Consider the following 15,640-nt stretch of genomic DNA (forward strand, 5'->3'; position numbering starts at 1 on the left):
GTTGGAGCCCTGACCAGGGCTGCCTTAACGTTGGCTGTGCTGAGGCAATGACTTTCTACGGAGGTGTCCCTGCAGCATCAAGGTCAGCGGAGCAGGCAAGACTCAGAGAAGGGGTGGCCAGAGCGTTCCACAAATTAGCTATTCCATATATTCCCAGGTCTCACGTTGGCTGTGATCGTAGTTTGGCAATTTGATCGTAATTGGATGTGGAAGGGCAGACAGATCTGCACCGAGACCGATGCACCCTTGGCAGTCAGTCTCTGATGGTCCTTCTGCTTTCCACATGCCGGCATAAGGACGGGTGTACCATTAAGGGATATAGGATCCCAACTTTGCGATGAATGCATGAGATCCGAGTATCCCTTCACACACATCGCTTCTACCTCGTTACTGATCTGCAAGGTTCACCAGAGTTACTCCTTGCTACTAAGCAAAGAGAAACACCGCAGCCCACCGGGCGTTGAGGGCGAGGTAGGACTTTTCTCCATCGGGTCCACACAGACCAGGGCCGCTCGCCAGGAAGAAGCTGAAAAGGCGCAGTTTGGGGCCTCGCCCGGTGTCACCTCCCGACACCCGTGGGCAGCTCCACAGGGTCCCGGCAGCCCCGGCCTACGCCTCCCGGCCAGGCCGGGGCCTCGCCCTCCTCCCCAGGCCGCTCCAGCGGAGCAAGGCAACGTGGCCGTCGAGTACCGGGGAGCCCGCTCGGGAGGTGAAAGGCTTTACGGAAAGCGTGCGCCGCTGCCCTCGGCTCCCGGTAAAGGAGACGTTCCGGCCGCAGCCGCGCTAACGACTCGGTGGGCACGGTGCACTGACCCCCGCCCCGGGATGCCTCCCGCTTCGCCAGCCGGGCCTCTTGCCCCCGGCTCCGCACCAGCCCCTGCCACCCCAGACAGGCCGAGGGTCACCGCCGGCCTGCAGGGACAAGGACCGGCGTCCGCCGGCAGCCCTCGGCCGAGCTGCTGCTGCCGCCGCCGCCGCCCGGCCCCCTCGGCGCCCGGTGCCGCCGGGCTCTGGGGCCCCGCACACGAGCCCCCCCGCGGGCACTGCGGCTCCCCCGCACCGAACGCGACCGCCCTGCTGCGGCCGAGGGAGCCCGGCCCGGCCTCGCCCCGCCGCCCCAGGCCACGGCGTGCTCGGCAGGCCCCGGGACCTGCGGGGCGCTGTCTCTTTAAGCGCTCTGACGTCAGCGCTGCGCAGCCATGGCAACGGCCCGTCACGTTGGCTGGCTCCATGCGGGAGGGGGAGGAGCTCCTCCCGCCGCGACCGAGCGCCATGGAGGCGGCGGCTCGGTGACACCCGCTCGGACCGTTACCCGGCGGCGGCGGCGGCGAGCCGGCAGGTATTTCCCGCCCGGGCCGCGGCGGGGCGGAGGACGCCCGCAGAGCCGGGACGCCGCCGGCGGGGCGGGGGGGGACACGGGGACCGAAGCCGGGGCGGCGGGCGGGCTCTGCCCGTCCCCCGGGGCTCGGCGGGGCCGCCCGAGGGCGGCGGCTGAGTCCCGCGGGGCGGCCGGCGGCGCCCCCTCCTCGCCCCGGGGAGCCTCGGCCGGGCGGCGGGGCCTCACTTCCTGGTCCGGCGGCAGCGCCGGCCGCCCCCGCCCGCAGGCGGCGGCGGGGAGGGAGGAGGAGAGGGGCTGCGGGCGGGCGGGCGGCGGCCGCTCGGGGCCGGGCGGAAGGTTCCAGCGCGCTTCCCGCCTGGGGCGGCGCCGCTCGGGCCGCCGAGCCTGCGGGCGGGCTCGGCCCCGCCGCCCCTCAGCGCGGAGCCCGGCGCCGGGCGGGCGCGGAGCTCGCCGCGCACGGGGAGGGCCGCGCCGGCGGGCAGCCCCGGCGTCGTCGTCCGTGTGTCGTCCCCCCCCCCCCCCGGCCGCCGCCGCCGCCGCCGCCGCCTTTGCCCGCCGCGCCCCCGCAGAGCCGCCCCGGAGCGCCGGAGCCGCCCCGCGCCCGCCCCTCGCGGGCGGCCCCATCCCGCGGGCGGGGGAGCATGGGCGGCACCATCGCGCCGCAGCGGCGGGGGGGAGGGGGCGGCGCTCGGCGGGGAGAGCCCAGCCGCAGCGGGGGTGAGGTGAGAGCTGAGAGAGGCGGCCGCGGGCATCGCCGCCAGCAGCGGGCCCAGCCCGGCCGGCAGCGCCGCTGCGACCCCCGCCGGCAGGTAAAGCCCCGCCGCCGCCGGGGCTGCGCTTCCCGCCGGGGCGCCGGCCGCGGGGTCCCGCCGGGGCGCCGCCCTGAGGCGGCGGGCGGGTGGGTGGGTGAGGGGCGCGGTCCCGCCTCGGGGTTGCGGCCGCCGACGTCCGCCGGGAGCGGTCGGGGCCGGCAGGGGTGGGCGGCATCGCCGGCTTCCCTTCCCGTCCCGTCCCGTCCCCCGCCGCCCCGTAGCGCGGGCATGCGGCGGCGCCGCGCCCAGGCTCCGCGGGGAAGGGTGGTGCCGGGGCAGGGCTAGGCCGCCGCGGCCTCGGGAGGGCTCCCCGGAGGTGGGGGCGGGCGGGAACGCGGAAGGGAGGGAGAGGCTCCTTTCCCCGGGGTGGGGGGCTTCAGGCGCCTGGGGAGTCGGCGGCACAGACCCCCCCCCCCGCCCCCCGGCAGCCTGTGCCGCCAGCTCCGTCCCGGCGCCGCCGAAGGGAGCCCGCGGGCCCCGCAGCCAGCCCTGGTGCTGCCGGTTGTGAGGGCGGCCCCGGGGGCCGGTCGCCGGGAGATCGTCTTGGGGCCGGGGTGGCCCGTCTCGCCTGGGAAGGACCTCCTTGTAGCCGGGGGTCGTCAAGGGCGGACGTGGCCCTGAAAAGAGTAAGATGAGCGATGCAGGTGGCACGGTGAGCTGTGCCCAGGGGTGTCCAAAACGCTCCTGCCATCCATCCCAACAGCCCAGCCGTTTGGGTTTAAAAGTCTGCGCAGCTGGCAGCAACAGGCAGTTTCCGGGTTTATGGAATAGGTAGGGCAACTCCTCTCTGTTTTTTATTTCCATACCTACCTCGAACTTCTTTGGGTTTCGGCATTCCATAAATTCGTCTTGTGGCGAGGGGCTGTGACTTCACGTGCGTTGCGTGGGTGTTGTGACAAGGGTAGATCTGAAGGTACTCCCCGTCTTTAGGAAAAGTGCAAAGTCATTAGATGCTTTTTTTGTGTCCTACTTCATAGGTATTGCTGGTTGACACATCCGTGGGGTTTTTTAGCAAAACCTGCCTTTCTTTTTCATTTGCACTTACTGCTGAGGTTATCAGCTTCTTTAATTTTTAGTTTGGTCTCCGTTGGAAATGGTGAAAAGCATCTGAATTGCTTATGTCTGGTAGACAGCAAGTTTAGCTTATGCTGTAATATTATCTGAACTAATGCAACGTAAGCCTCTGATCTGTTTCCTGCCTGTTAATTACACAGTTTGGGAATAGACGTGTCGTCTTTTATTAGACTGATCATTGTAGCTTGGAAGATACATGATTTTTCAGGCTGGTTTTCAGTTCTGAAAAGGAGCACAGTAAGTTTCAAAGCTAGTATGAGTTGAGGAGAAAATCACTTAGAGTTTAATGTGATTATATGTAATCAATTTCTGGAAACAACAGAATAGTAGCTGCTCTTTGCTAGGTAGACAGTATCAGGAAAGGAAGGGAAAAGAATGGCAATATGGTCTAGAGAGAGAGAGAGAGGAGACGGGTAGCCAACCTCTAAAACCTACCATAAAAGCTTTGGCAAAGATGAAAACTGTAGTTTTCTGAATCTGGCGGGCTTTATTTATTTAGTGGATTTCCGTGTTCTAGTTTGGTCTCTGCTTTGAAAAACGTTGTGTCTGTTTTCTTCTGAGAATCTGACCCGAGAGATCAGAGCGATTGCTCGGTGAGAAGCGGTTCGCCAGTGGTAGCTGGGTGCTTCTCCTCTTTTGCTAGTTGTCAGCGCAAGCTCATTCTCTTCCGTAGGGATTGCTGTGCTTCACCTACAGAGTTAACTGCAAGAGCATTTGCTGTGCCTTCCAGAATTTCTTATACCTCCCTAAGTATACATAAAGGATCCAGAGATTTTTGGTAGTTCTTGTGGGGAGTAGTGTGGATGTGGGGGGACATGAGCCTGCAAAATCATGCGAGTGTGCAGAGGAAAAACCTAAAGCTGCTCTCTGACTTCTACTAGAAATTTTGGAAGTGATGTAAAACATGGTCACTAATCTCACAACTAAGTGACAGGTATAGTGGATGTAATTACTGGTTAAAGTTGGGGAAAGTCTGAAGTAGTGTTAACAGGAATAATAACTATATCAACAAATTAAAATGAAACAAACCACATAACAAACGCTTACAATTCTGAAAGTCTTTTAATGGGATGGGAATCCTCAGTGGGTTTCTGCAATGTTTGTTTGTGATTCTTAAGCACGATAGCTGTGGTGAAGTTAATTTGTGCTTCCAAAGAACAGACTGATTTTTATCTTGGAAGAAGGGGACTAGGAAAAAGAGGCAGATCGTAAATATATGGATATGTCCGCTGTGTATCTAATATGGCAAAATATAGGCAAAATTGAATTATGTATTATTTCTTTAAAATTAGCAGGTTTTACAGTGGATAATGTAGATGGTTATACAGATTTAATATGTTGAGAACCAAGGCTATAAAAATACCTTTAATCTGTTAATCATGAAAAATTTGAGTTTCAGGTTACAGGGATGTCTTTTTCTGTATTATTAAAGTGGTACAGGAAATAGCTGGTGCCCTATCTCTTCTCTAGCCCTTTCCTGAGTGCTTGAAAAGTTAGTCTTGGTAGGCTGCTCAGGTCATTTAAATCTTAAGTAGAAGATTGTTGGCTACGAACGTCATCTATTTATGTTGAATAATGCAAGTTTCAACTATATCTTCATCTTGCTTAGTTGAGTACTAATACATCTAGTGTTTAATTTGTCCAAGTATTTTAATTTTCCAAACAGTTTCTAAAGAAAAACCTGGGACTCAAAAACCTCATTAGAAAACATTGCAAAAATATTTTGAATACAGAACTGCGCATAGTTCTTTTCTAGACCATTACGTAGCTTTTTAAAATGCCACAAAATTTATGAATATAGGATTTAGAAGGTGAAGTAAGAAATAAAAAAAATAAAACCCCCACAATATGCACTGCATTGTAGATCTTTCTCAGTTACTGTCTTCTCTGCGAGAGTGATAAATTAAGACTCGTGTCACTGAAGACAGGCTCGTTTGATTTATTGGTTTTTATCTCATCAAACTAGTAAATTCAGAATCTCTGAGCTTGATATGCAATGCTTGCTCATGGAATGTAAATACTTAGGGACAATGATAATGCAGCGATTGTGTTTTGTACTTTAATACTGCTTGAGGATATCAATGCTCAGATTTATGTAATTCCCAAGTGCCTGGAACTTGCTGTTTAGAAAGTATGCATAGTATTGCTGATCAAGAAAATACATTTTAAGTTCCACCAAAATTTTTCTCTCCTCTAATTGGATGCAGACCTGTCACTTATTTCATTTTCTGAAGCGTGTAATTAAATTTAGTTGTTATTGTTTTGTTCTTGTATGAAACCTCTGTGTTTTGCAACCCAGTGTTTTGTAATAGCATTTATGCGAAAGATGCTAAACAGAACTAAAGCAAATGATCATGAAAAACATGAACGTATGCTGTTCTCTTAAGGTTGTGGTTTGATATCTGATACTAGGGCAGAGAGCTTCATAGAGCTTTCTAGATAACGCGAGGCAGTGCTAGACAAGCAGCTTTAATTTAAAAAAATCGGTACTGTTTAGGATTGTGTTAATGTGTTCAGCAGTGTGTGAACAGTGAAATAGTCCATCTTTGCAGAGAGATGTGTTGAATGAATGTCAACTTGGATGCCATCGATGATACTCAATGTTCTGATTATTATGAATTGCCATAGTTAGTGTGGGGAAATACCATAATGAGAACTGAGGTGAAGGTTTATAAAAAACAGAATTAAAACAAATGTAGATGGACATAGAGTAGCAAATACTTAGGGTATTCAGTGAAGGCAGTTTCATTTCCTTTAAGATGTCTCAGCTTCCAAAAGTATATGAAATGCTGACATACAGTAACTGAATCAGAATTTGTTTTACTGTAACTCTTGTAGTCTGTTGCCTTCTGAAAGGACTTAAACTGGAAAGGAGGGGAAAGGTAGAAGTGCCTGACTGCGATGTAGAGCAAAAGACACTTTCAAGTTCCACTTATTACATAAAATTAGTTGTTTAGAGGCAAAATAGGTTTGCCAATTTGCAGAAACTGTGGTTTTCCCCTCCTTACGTTGGATCTCAGACAAATATTAATCATATGGATTTTCAGCATAAGCCAAGTGTTTGAGTCATTGTGAATCCTACTGTTTTGAAACATTAAAAGAGCTGAGTAATGTTAAGATTAAAATTATTTTATAAGATTTTAATTTTTGAATGGGGGGGGTACAAAATAAAACCATCAAATCAATCCCAGGATTGATTGTGTTTCTTAAATGAGATTGAAGATCTTGGAGCTACTCTCAATGACTGGCTTGGTTTTGACAACAACAAATAACCTCCTTGCAATCAGTGGTGGGAACTCGTGGACCTGGTTGATTTGTTTTTGTAGTGCAGTTATTAGTTCAGGTGGACAAGATCTAGTCTAGCACAGAGTATCCAAGCAGTTTCGAGAGAACCTGATGAGTTGATTCTTGTTAGGTTAACTTTTGTATAAATTTTTACTACCCCCTTTTTTTTTTTTACTGTAGTAATTATTTCTGACATAAATTGCACTTGTGTCATTTTCTATTTATATATTAAAATGCAATTAATGTGGTATTTGTACACATTTAAAGTCTTGCATTAAAAATAAAGATGTTTATTCACGATCTATTGTTAAAACATGTGGTATTTAAAATTGATCTGATTAAAAGAAGTATTTGATCTGAGTATTTTTCTGGTGACCCTTTCTATCGTGACTGATAGCTTTAAGCGATTGTTCATGTAAACCAATTTTATCCTTAGTTTGGAAAAGGAAGATATTTTCCTTCCTTCAGATTCTTGGTTTAAATTTAGTTTAGCTGTTATTGAGCTGAAGGAAATACCCAGATTGCATATATAGATGCTATGCTTGTCAAAATCTGATTTAACACACTGTAAATTTAGAGCCTCAGTGTATATCTAGTGACTTTGATCAGTTTGGTGATTTGACTTAAAGATTTTGACAGTGCACTGTAATGTCAGAGTACTAAAAAATTAATAAATCTGTGGTATATTAGGTTTTAGGTAGGCTTATTCTATAAAAGCTTCTCCCGCCCCCCCAAAAAATTATAAATTAGGTTTAAGCAAATGTATTTATCTTGTATTGCTACGTGAGAATGCAAACTGGCATCCTTTCCTTTACATGTGCACGTTGGTGGTGGGAAGGAAAGGAAGTAGAAGAGCTAATCAAGTCTTGTAGCAATCTCACCATTAGGTATAATAGGTAGAGTTCAAAAAATGGCACAGCAAAGTTTCCAAGAAGACATTAAGTCCAGATGGCCTAGAATATCAAGAAACTAATAATGATGTTAGTACCATTTTCCTCCCATTGGATCGGTAGGACAGACATAGCAGGGATGTTGGGTGCCCCTAACAATCTTAGGGGAGAAGAGCGGTGGTCCTCAGGGAAGTGTTGCAGCATTTCATAGGATACGAAATGCTCCTTGTTAATCTTGCTGACTGACACTTGTGGGGCAAGAAACTTCTCCATTGTGGTTGCTCTTTCTAGTAGTTTGATACAAGGTGTCTAAATGAAAAAACAATCCGAAGTATGGAGAATGAAGTGGCCAGGAAGTAAAACTACTATTTTGAGTGCTACAAACACAACCTTAATCTCTAAAATATGCAAAAGAAAGGGGGAAACTCCTCTTTTGTCTTAGAAGCGGCCCAAAGGAGGGAGCTGGATTTCTTAATTTTTTTTTTGTACAGCAGGATAAAAATGTAATACAAGTCCAAAGTAAAAGCTCTATAAATGAGTATGTAACGATGTCAGCGCTTCATTCCTCTTCCCTAGACTTTAGGGAAAAGCAGCTAATTGAGAAGGTCAGGTAGCTGGAGACAGGAAGTCATTAAGGCATTTTTTTCCCCTCTCATCTATTATAGTTTGTTACAAATGCAAATAGATGGGCATCAAAAGCCAAACATGCACTTTGAAAAGGGATGAAATGAAGAAAAGAAAATTGACTTTTCCTAGTGGTGTTGCTTCAGAAACTTGAGCAATTTTCTGTTCTCAATCTCTACAGAAACCTTGTGGCCCTGAATCGTAGAACTTCGTAGTAACTTTGACAAGATGACAGCTGAAAGGCCAACATCCTAAGCAAATAGTTAAATTGCTTGAGAGTTTCATTGGTATGGCTAATGTTTGCCTTTGCATTGAGGCACATATCATTTCGCTTTGTGCTTAGCTTCTGGAAGCAGGAGTTTAAGAATATTTAGACGTTTTTACTAATCTTTCAGTTACAATTGCTGAAAAAAACTCCACAATGGTAGTATGCATATCCCAAATGTTAAAACCAAAAGACTTACAAGAACAGTGTCTGCTCTTTGCTGAAGGCTGGAAGCAGAGATGATGTACTTAGCTAGGCTGCTGTTGACCCAGCTCACTTTGACTGAGATATGTAGGAAGTATTTACAAGAACAGAAGTTTCAGTGGATTGGAAAGATAACCTCCAGCAAAGCAGGTTGTGGAGCCACAAGCTCTCTTGTGGCCATGGTGCCTAGCAAATACATTCCTTTTTATAACCTTAGGCTTTGTCTCCACAGGGGAATTTTGCTATTTATAGCCTAGTGAGTGTCACGTTTTCATAGAAAAGTTCTTGTATTTAAAAAAAAAAAGAAAAAAAAGTGACACTTTGGGGAAGACTGCATCTAGTGGGAATACTGTACTTCTTTCCTTCAGCATTTTGTTTTTCTTCCATCCCTTTCTATTGGTGACTTCATCTAGGGTCATTTTCCTTCCAGTAGCCAGGTAGGTAATTTCTGACTTTAGGCCACTATACTATGTATGTTTATGTGACCTGAATATAGATTCCCCCTCCTCCCCCTCTTTTTGGGCCATGAACTCTACAAATACATTTGGATTTTAATGCATTTTAAAGGTGTGAAAAAGAATGAACCACAAGTTTAATTTACAACTTCCTTTTAAATAATGCCAGCTTTATCTAGGTAGGGTTTTTTTATAAGAAAGGTTTTTATCTTGCCTAAAAGTTTTTTGCTAGATACCATCAGCATGTTAAAAATACTGCTACTATAAAGACAGCCTTTATTTTGAGAACCCTGCAAGTGTGAAGATAGTTAGAAGCACAGTGGTACATACAGCTTTAATGTAGCATCTTCCTTAAGTATCTGATGTAGTTTCCTTTTCTATTAAGTGACCATTTGAAAACAGGCAATATTGCATGAGAAACATGAAAAGCAATTCAAAAGAGTATAGGTTAGATATATTGGTCTCATCACAAGTAGTACCTGAAGTAGTTACACAGCCTATGTACTCTTAAGCCCTACTTGCATTAGTAGGGGTGAAAAACAGTACTTATGGTTTTCACTTTCTAGTATGGGATTTCTAATCATTCAGTGGCTCTCTGTAAAGTGAGGTTTTTGATAGACTTTTTTTTTTAAAGGCCTATGATAATATGCATCTCAAAAAAAAAAAGATAAATTAGAAAAACCTGCTAAAGTAGCCTGAACTCTAGTCTGGAAGAGGACTTAATTTTTGTAGCTTAGAATCACAAATAATTGACCAGAAATGTATTGTGAACCAAAAGCAAAATTAACATTAGACCTGAGGGCAATAGTTTTATCTGATCTGTGGATGATCAGTATAAAAAAGCAAATGTTTATATTCCCTTGTTTTCTTATGAAAGAGTACAGCTGTATGCTAAATGTTACAGCTGCATAATTATGTGAACTGCATAATGCCTCGCTGTAACTTTGGTACCAAGGGAGTATGTGTGTGGTGCTGAATGGTAAGGAGGAGAGAAGGGTGCTGAAGACTATGTATAGATCAAATACGTTATTTTTTTTCCCAATCTGGTGATACTTTTGAAAGGATGCAATGTGTATGTGTAACTGGTACTGCTGGGCTTTCTGCTTCTGAAGTGTGTAAGAATGCTCCACTTTCAAAAGCTGTCAGCCAGAAATTACTTCAGTCAAGTGAATAGTCATCTCAGTTGAATCGAGGCACTTTTCCTGTAGACAGGATTAGTTTCTCTTAATGTGTATCTTCTCCACTGACTTTAAGTCTAAAATTTTCTGTGTACTTAGTGCCTTTTATGTGTACTGTGCAGTCTGCATGCTCTTAGAAAACAGGAGGCTGCTTAAGTAATCTTCTGTGCATGTAGGTGCCAGACCAGATTTTATATGCATAACGCTGCTTGGCCCTACAAGATGGAAGGGTACTATGCCACTTCAGTAAGTATCAATGTACTAGCACCTTAAAAAATTTAAAAAAATCAAACTTGTTTAGAGATGGGTTTAAATGTAAGTGGTCTTTCAAAGTTACTTTGAATTGTCAGTCTGCAGTACACTTTTCATAAGAAAACTTCTTAGAATAGCTTCTGGGTATAGCTGGATATTTGAAGAGGCAAAGAATGTAGTACATCAGCTCACTCTGTGTGTGTCCACCTGTCTGTCCCCAAGGAAGAAACTGGACTGGAACCATTTCTGTCTGTCTTGTTACTTGGGGTTATATCTTTTTGCTTCATTAAGATCTTTCTTGCCACTTCTTACACGTTTTGAATTGCAAAACCAATAATAATTTGTTCAGTGATGGAGCATCCTGTGGTCAGTGAACCAAATTTTCACTGGAGAATCATTATTATAGTCACTAAAGACAACATAGTTTGAATTTCACAAGAAGTTCTGTTTGCAGGGAGTGTGATAAAAATAAATCTGTGCTTATGTACCAAAACATTTTGACCTGGAAACGAACATAATGAATATAAGATGCAGGAACGTTACTTCTTGAAAAATCACTCATTTGGACTGTGAAATATTCATGGCTTTTAAAAATTCCTTCCCTCCTGTGCTTTTTTCAGCCTTGTGCTTAACACTGAATTTCTTGGGGTTTTTTTCTAGAATCTCATGTGTGTGGGCAAAGAAGAGTACTGGCTTTCTGTACGTGTTTCATGAATGTACTTGGCTTAGACTTTGAGTTGGGTTTTAGAAATAAACTCTCATATCTCTGAGCTTAAGATACCAGTCTAGTGAGCTGTCAACTTACTGTATACAGAAGGGTAAAAGTCTAAAGTCACTGATCATTTTTTACTAGTAAACTTAGTAAGAATTGTTTCACTGTAATTTCTAAACTGTGATTTCCTTTGTCTATTTTGTGACTGCTGTTGACAAGGTCAGTATTTGTTGGTCTGTTTGTCTTCCATGGAAACTGTAATTGAACCAGTCATCAAACGCAGAGACGTGTCGTGATCTGTTGAGACTGATTACTGCGCAGGTTTGCTCTCTCATTTGCAAGCTGCGCATGTGCAGTGCCGGCAGCGCTGGTAAAATGGCATTGACTTCTAAACCCAGCGGCACTACTGCAAGACACCTTCAAGCTGCTGCTTCCTCTGCTCTCCTCTGTTAGTGAAAAACACTAAAGGTTGATACTTACAGTACTGAAGTCTGAAGGTGAACACAGATATATGTATTTGTCTGACTCAGAATTACTTCTGCTAATAACTCCAAGTAGTTATTGCTGTAAATACAAATGTTTTTATATGGCAGGCTTTATTTCAAAGTTATATTAAAATCACAAGCTGAGTAGCCATGTGTGTATAAAATGGCACATATTTCTATTCTTTACGATGTGTAGGGGTACGAGGTGTTTTGGCGGAGGAAGGAAGGAGCGATATTGTCAGCTTGAAAATGCTTCTGCCACACAGTTCATGGGTGGGGTTGTATTCGTGATGTAACTGCATGGGGCATGTTGGCACACGAAGAGGCAAGACTACCTTCGCATCCCACTGATTTGTTGTTTGGTTGTGGGTCTCTTTTGTGACCTCTCCTTTCCAGCTGTACATGCAATTTTGAGGACATACTTTCATCGGTTCCTTAAAGTTGGGGCTGGTATCTGTTAGAGAAATGGGTGTTTAAATAAGTTCTGCTAATACCCTTCCTCTCGAGAGGCGTTGGTTGATTATTTCCTGTTTTTGTACCAAAGCTATAATGGAGACATATCACTTTAAAACACTTCCAAAATGTGCAGAAGTGCAACAATAGCACTGACCTCAGCGAGCGAGGTCACACCCAGGCTGCTTCCTGTTTTCTTCTTGGGGAGACCGGAGGCCCTGAATGTGGGAGAACTCTCCTGTACGTGTGCCTGGGGGCTCGGAATCAGGGTGACAATTAATTCTGTCTTACAAAACGAAAACTAAAAGATTTAGTTAGGGTTTCCAAGCTTCTTTTCTAAACGGTAATGATTTTTTAAAAAATTAACCAGTATTCTCTCTCTTTATCTGAGATGTTCTGCAACTTATGCGCCCCTCAGAAGTAGATGTGAAAGATACAGAAGGGAAGGAGATGCACTGAAGAGGTTTGAGAGGAGAGAGAAAGGAAAAGGTACACAATGGCACAATTACAGCCTTTCGATACTGTTATTTCAACTTACGCCTCTCTCTGCTTGGATTTAGGTATTAGTTGACCAATATAAAAGCTCCTTGCTTTGTTGTCTTTGTTTATTGATGCAGTACAGCTACAGATGAGAACAAAAGAATTCTTGGGAAAATGAATAGCTGGTAAAGTCTCTTTGAGAAACAGAGGAGAGGCAACATAGGGCCAAGGTGCGGTTAAAAAAAGGCATTAAATGTTTAATTCTCCTTAGTGGAGAGCTGAGTGTGTGTGTGGTCCTCAAACAGCTCTACCGTAGTAAATATAGTATGTAAAATTCCAACTAAAATACATTTTATGTATGAAGGTATGTAACTACAGTATGGAATTAATGCATTTATTTTAAAGGGCTGTTTTGCAGGCAGAGATTTCACTTTAAGGCTCTGTCCACTGTGTCAAAGTTTATAGATTTTGAACCGTTCTTGAATATGTCAAATCCATTCCCTTCAGGCTGTAAGAAGTAAAACCTCTCTGTTTTTCTTGTCTATTCATGGCTTTGGGGAGACATAAATGAGTGGGCAAAGCTGCCAAAGTCTTGATTAGTGTCACTAGATGAGGAAATGTTTTATCAAATTCTTCTTCGGCACATCCTGAATATATAAAGTATTAGTCTGTGTATGGTGCTGGAGCCCAGCGTCAGAGCCAGAATCCCATCGTCCATGCCGTTGAGACAGCAAAGCCTGCATATGCTGTCAGCAGGTACAGATGACAAGCAGGTAACTTTACACAAGTGACTTCAGCATACAAAGGTTTTGTGGACTCAAGCCTGATTGTGTGTGAGTTACCAGTATAGCTCCCTTGAGAGAGATCTGGAGTATTTCTCGGTGTCTTTTTCCTATAATTGGTAAAGTGCTATAGTTAGTGTTCCTTATGTTTAGCCACCTGTGTGATCACTAGTGGGGATGATCACATGAAAGCTATGTGAAACCTCCTCCCTTACTTTCTGCTGCTATGTGTTGATCACTTGTGAGATCTCACTGCATGTGAATTGAAAAACTGAGGTTGATATGTATAGATAAGCACTTCAATTCTAAAGGGCTGGGGTTTTTTATACAAAATAAGATTCTTGCCTAAATAATTCTTTAGTCGATAGCTCTGAAGAACAGTCAGACAGACTGTTCTTTCTGCAGTCCCTTTAATCTCTATATATTTGGCACAAAGATAGCAGTACTTTGCTGTGGAGAGGGGCGTATTTACAGTTCTCTGGTCATTTTTTCCCCCCTCCTGTCTATATGGCGATTTTACATGGGAATAAGCTAAGCTTGCTGAGGCGAGTGAAAGTGCCTTTTGTTTTGTTTTGTTTTTAAAGAAACCAAATTACTTAGCATCTTAGTTTGTAAACTGTAATCTTCTCTGAGACAGAAATAGCTCTGCTTTGCAGAACTAAAGGTTCCTATTACTCTACATGCCTAACTATTCTGCTTTGAGTAATCTGCCAAATATCAGCACATTTTCTGGCTTTCCAGAGCTGTGTCAGCTCTTTGCCCCTGTGGCAGCCTTCTGCTCGGTGCTGAGGGGTCAGGAGGTCCCTGTCTGATGAAATCCCTGCATCCCGGCTTGTGCAGGCGCCGCGTCCTGTCCTGCCACGGCTGGCATGTTGCAGAGGTCCTGGCCTCGGTGAATGGTCTCATAGTGTGTCCTCAAGTGCATTTGGAGTGAGTTCTCGGAGAGAAAAGGGTGTTTTTGCAGCCACAATGTTTGAGTCCACAGGTTGCAGGGAAAGTACTTTCGAGACAAGAACCTGTGTTAATTTGTCACTGCCTGCCCGTATAATGAAGAATTAAACTCTTAGCAAATGATGCTGCTACTGAATCAGGAATAGTGCAAGGGGTAATTAATCTGTGGAGCACTGAAGCCCGCGAGTGGCTTTCTTGACACTAGATATGCTGTGGAATCTGACTTAGTTAATTATTTTGCCTTGGGAGGCACTTTATTTTGGTATCAGTAAATTCACTTGTACGAGTCTGCTGAGGAAAAATTGCACTGAGGTACAGTTCAGCCTACAAATGACATTGCTTTTATGTGGGTAAAGATGTGCCACCTTGGTTACACAGTAGTTACTGCTCACAACGAGCTACCTGTATTGTTGCTTCTGATGGGAAGCATCTAGTGTCCTTGACCCCATTTCCTAATCGCTTGGGTGTCCTGCAGTGGTACACCCCCTGGCTACCAATAGCATTAAAAAGTTCTTCCCCTCCCTGTTGCTCGTCCCCTCAAGGCCTCTTTGCCGTAGCAGATGATATTATTCATAGTACATCACGCACATCATGAATTGCATTTGAAGAGAAGCATCTGGCTGCTTCATCTGGGTTTCTACCTGTGAATGTTGAAAAGCAGATACCACTAGTATTCTGCATGTAAAGTAACTCGGGATATTTTTTTTCTCTGACTAAACTTTCATTGAGAATATTAGTAAGTCAGAGAGGTAGACATTACATTGCCTCCAGGCTCCTGAGATGGCAGGAGGAGTCCTGACTCTCTGCCCACCAAGGTGCAAGAGCTGATGGCTTCGCTGCGTGCACGGCCGAGTACGATACAGCTGGGCTCCTGGGGAAGTCTATGTACAGAATACAGAATCTTCCAGGCTGTGGAGCAGTGCTTCTTCCTGGCTGTAGTATTTTGATTTACCTGGAGGGGAGAATGAACAGGCACATGTCCTTCGTTAACCTATTATAGGTTGGAGTTGAATACACAGAGCTTTTCATTAATTTGTTTTATGAGGAAAATTTTGCAATACAGATATCACCTCTGTTCTTTGCAATCCCTATAAGCCCTGTGAAAGCACTCCCACCATTTAATCTGATAAAAAACAAGTTGCTTTTTATCTGATGACTGGTAGCATTGGGAAATAGCACACTTCAAGGTTGTGGTGATGACCTGCTCTGCACTGAGGACAGGTTTATAGGATACAGCCTCTGCTTTGCCATTGCTGCCAGCCATCTCAGTCCTGTGTACCTGCTGTGCTTCACTGGTCCCCTCACTGACACACTTAAAAACAATATTATAACAAGTAAATCTAGTCTGGATAATGGTCTACACACATAACTGCATTTTGACTATGGCTTGCTCTCTTTT

General features: G+C 45.4%; 1 protein-coding gene across 1 annotated transcript in view; it reads left to right on the plus strand.

Annotated features, from left to right (window-relative positions):
- Positions 1 to 1,232: 1,232 nt before the first annotated feature.
- The window catches only part of GNB4 (G protein subunit beta 4), a 33,493-nt gene continuing 19,085 nt past the window's right edge, over positions 1,233 to 15,640 (plus strand). Inside the window, exon 1 of the mRNA XM_069792672.1 lies at positions 1,233 to 1,339. The gene's annotated coding sequence lies outside the window, so the exon portion shown is untranslated. The remainder of the gene's footprint in view (positions 1,340 to 15,640) is intronic.

The sequence above is a fragment of the Haliaeetus albicilla genome, chromosome 9, assembly GCF_947461875.1.
Source record: "Haliaeetus albicilla chromosome 9, bHalAlb1.1, whole genome shotgun sequence".
Classification (NCBI taxonomy): domain Eukaryota; kingdom Metazoa; phylum Chordata; class Aves; order Accipitriformes; family Accipitridae; genus Haliaeetus; species Haliaeetus albicilla.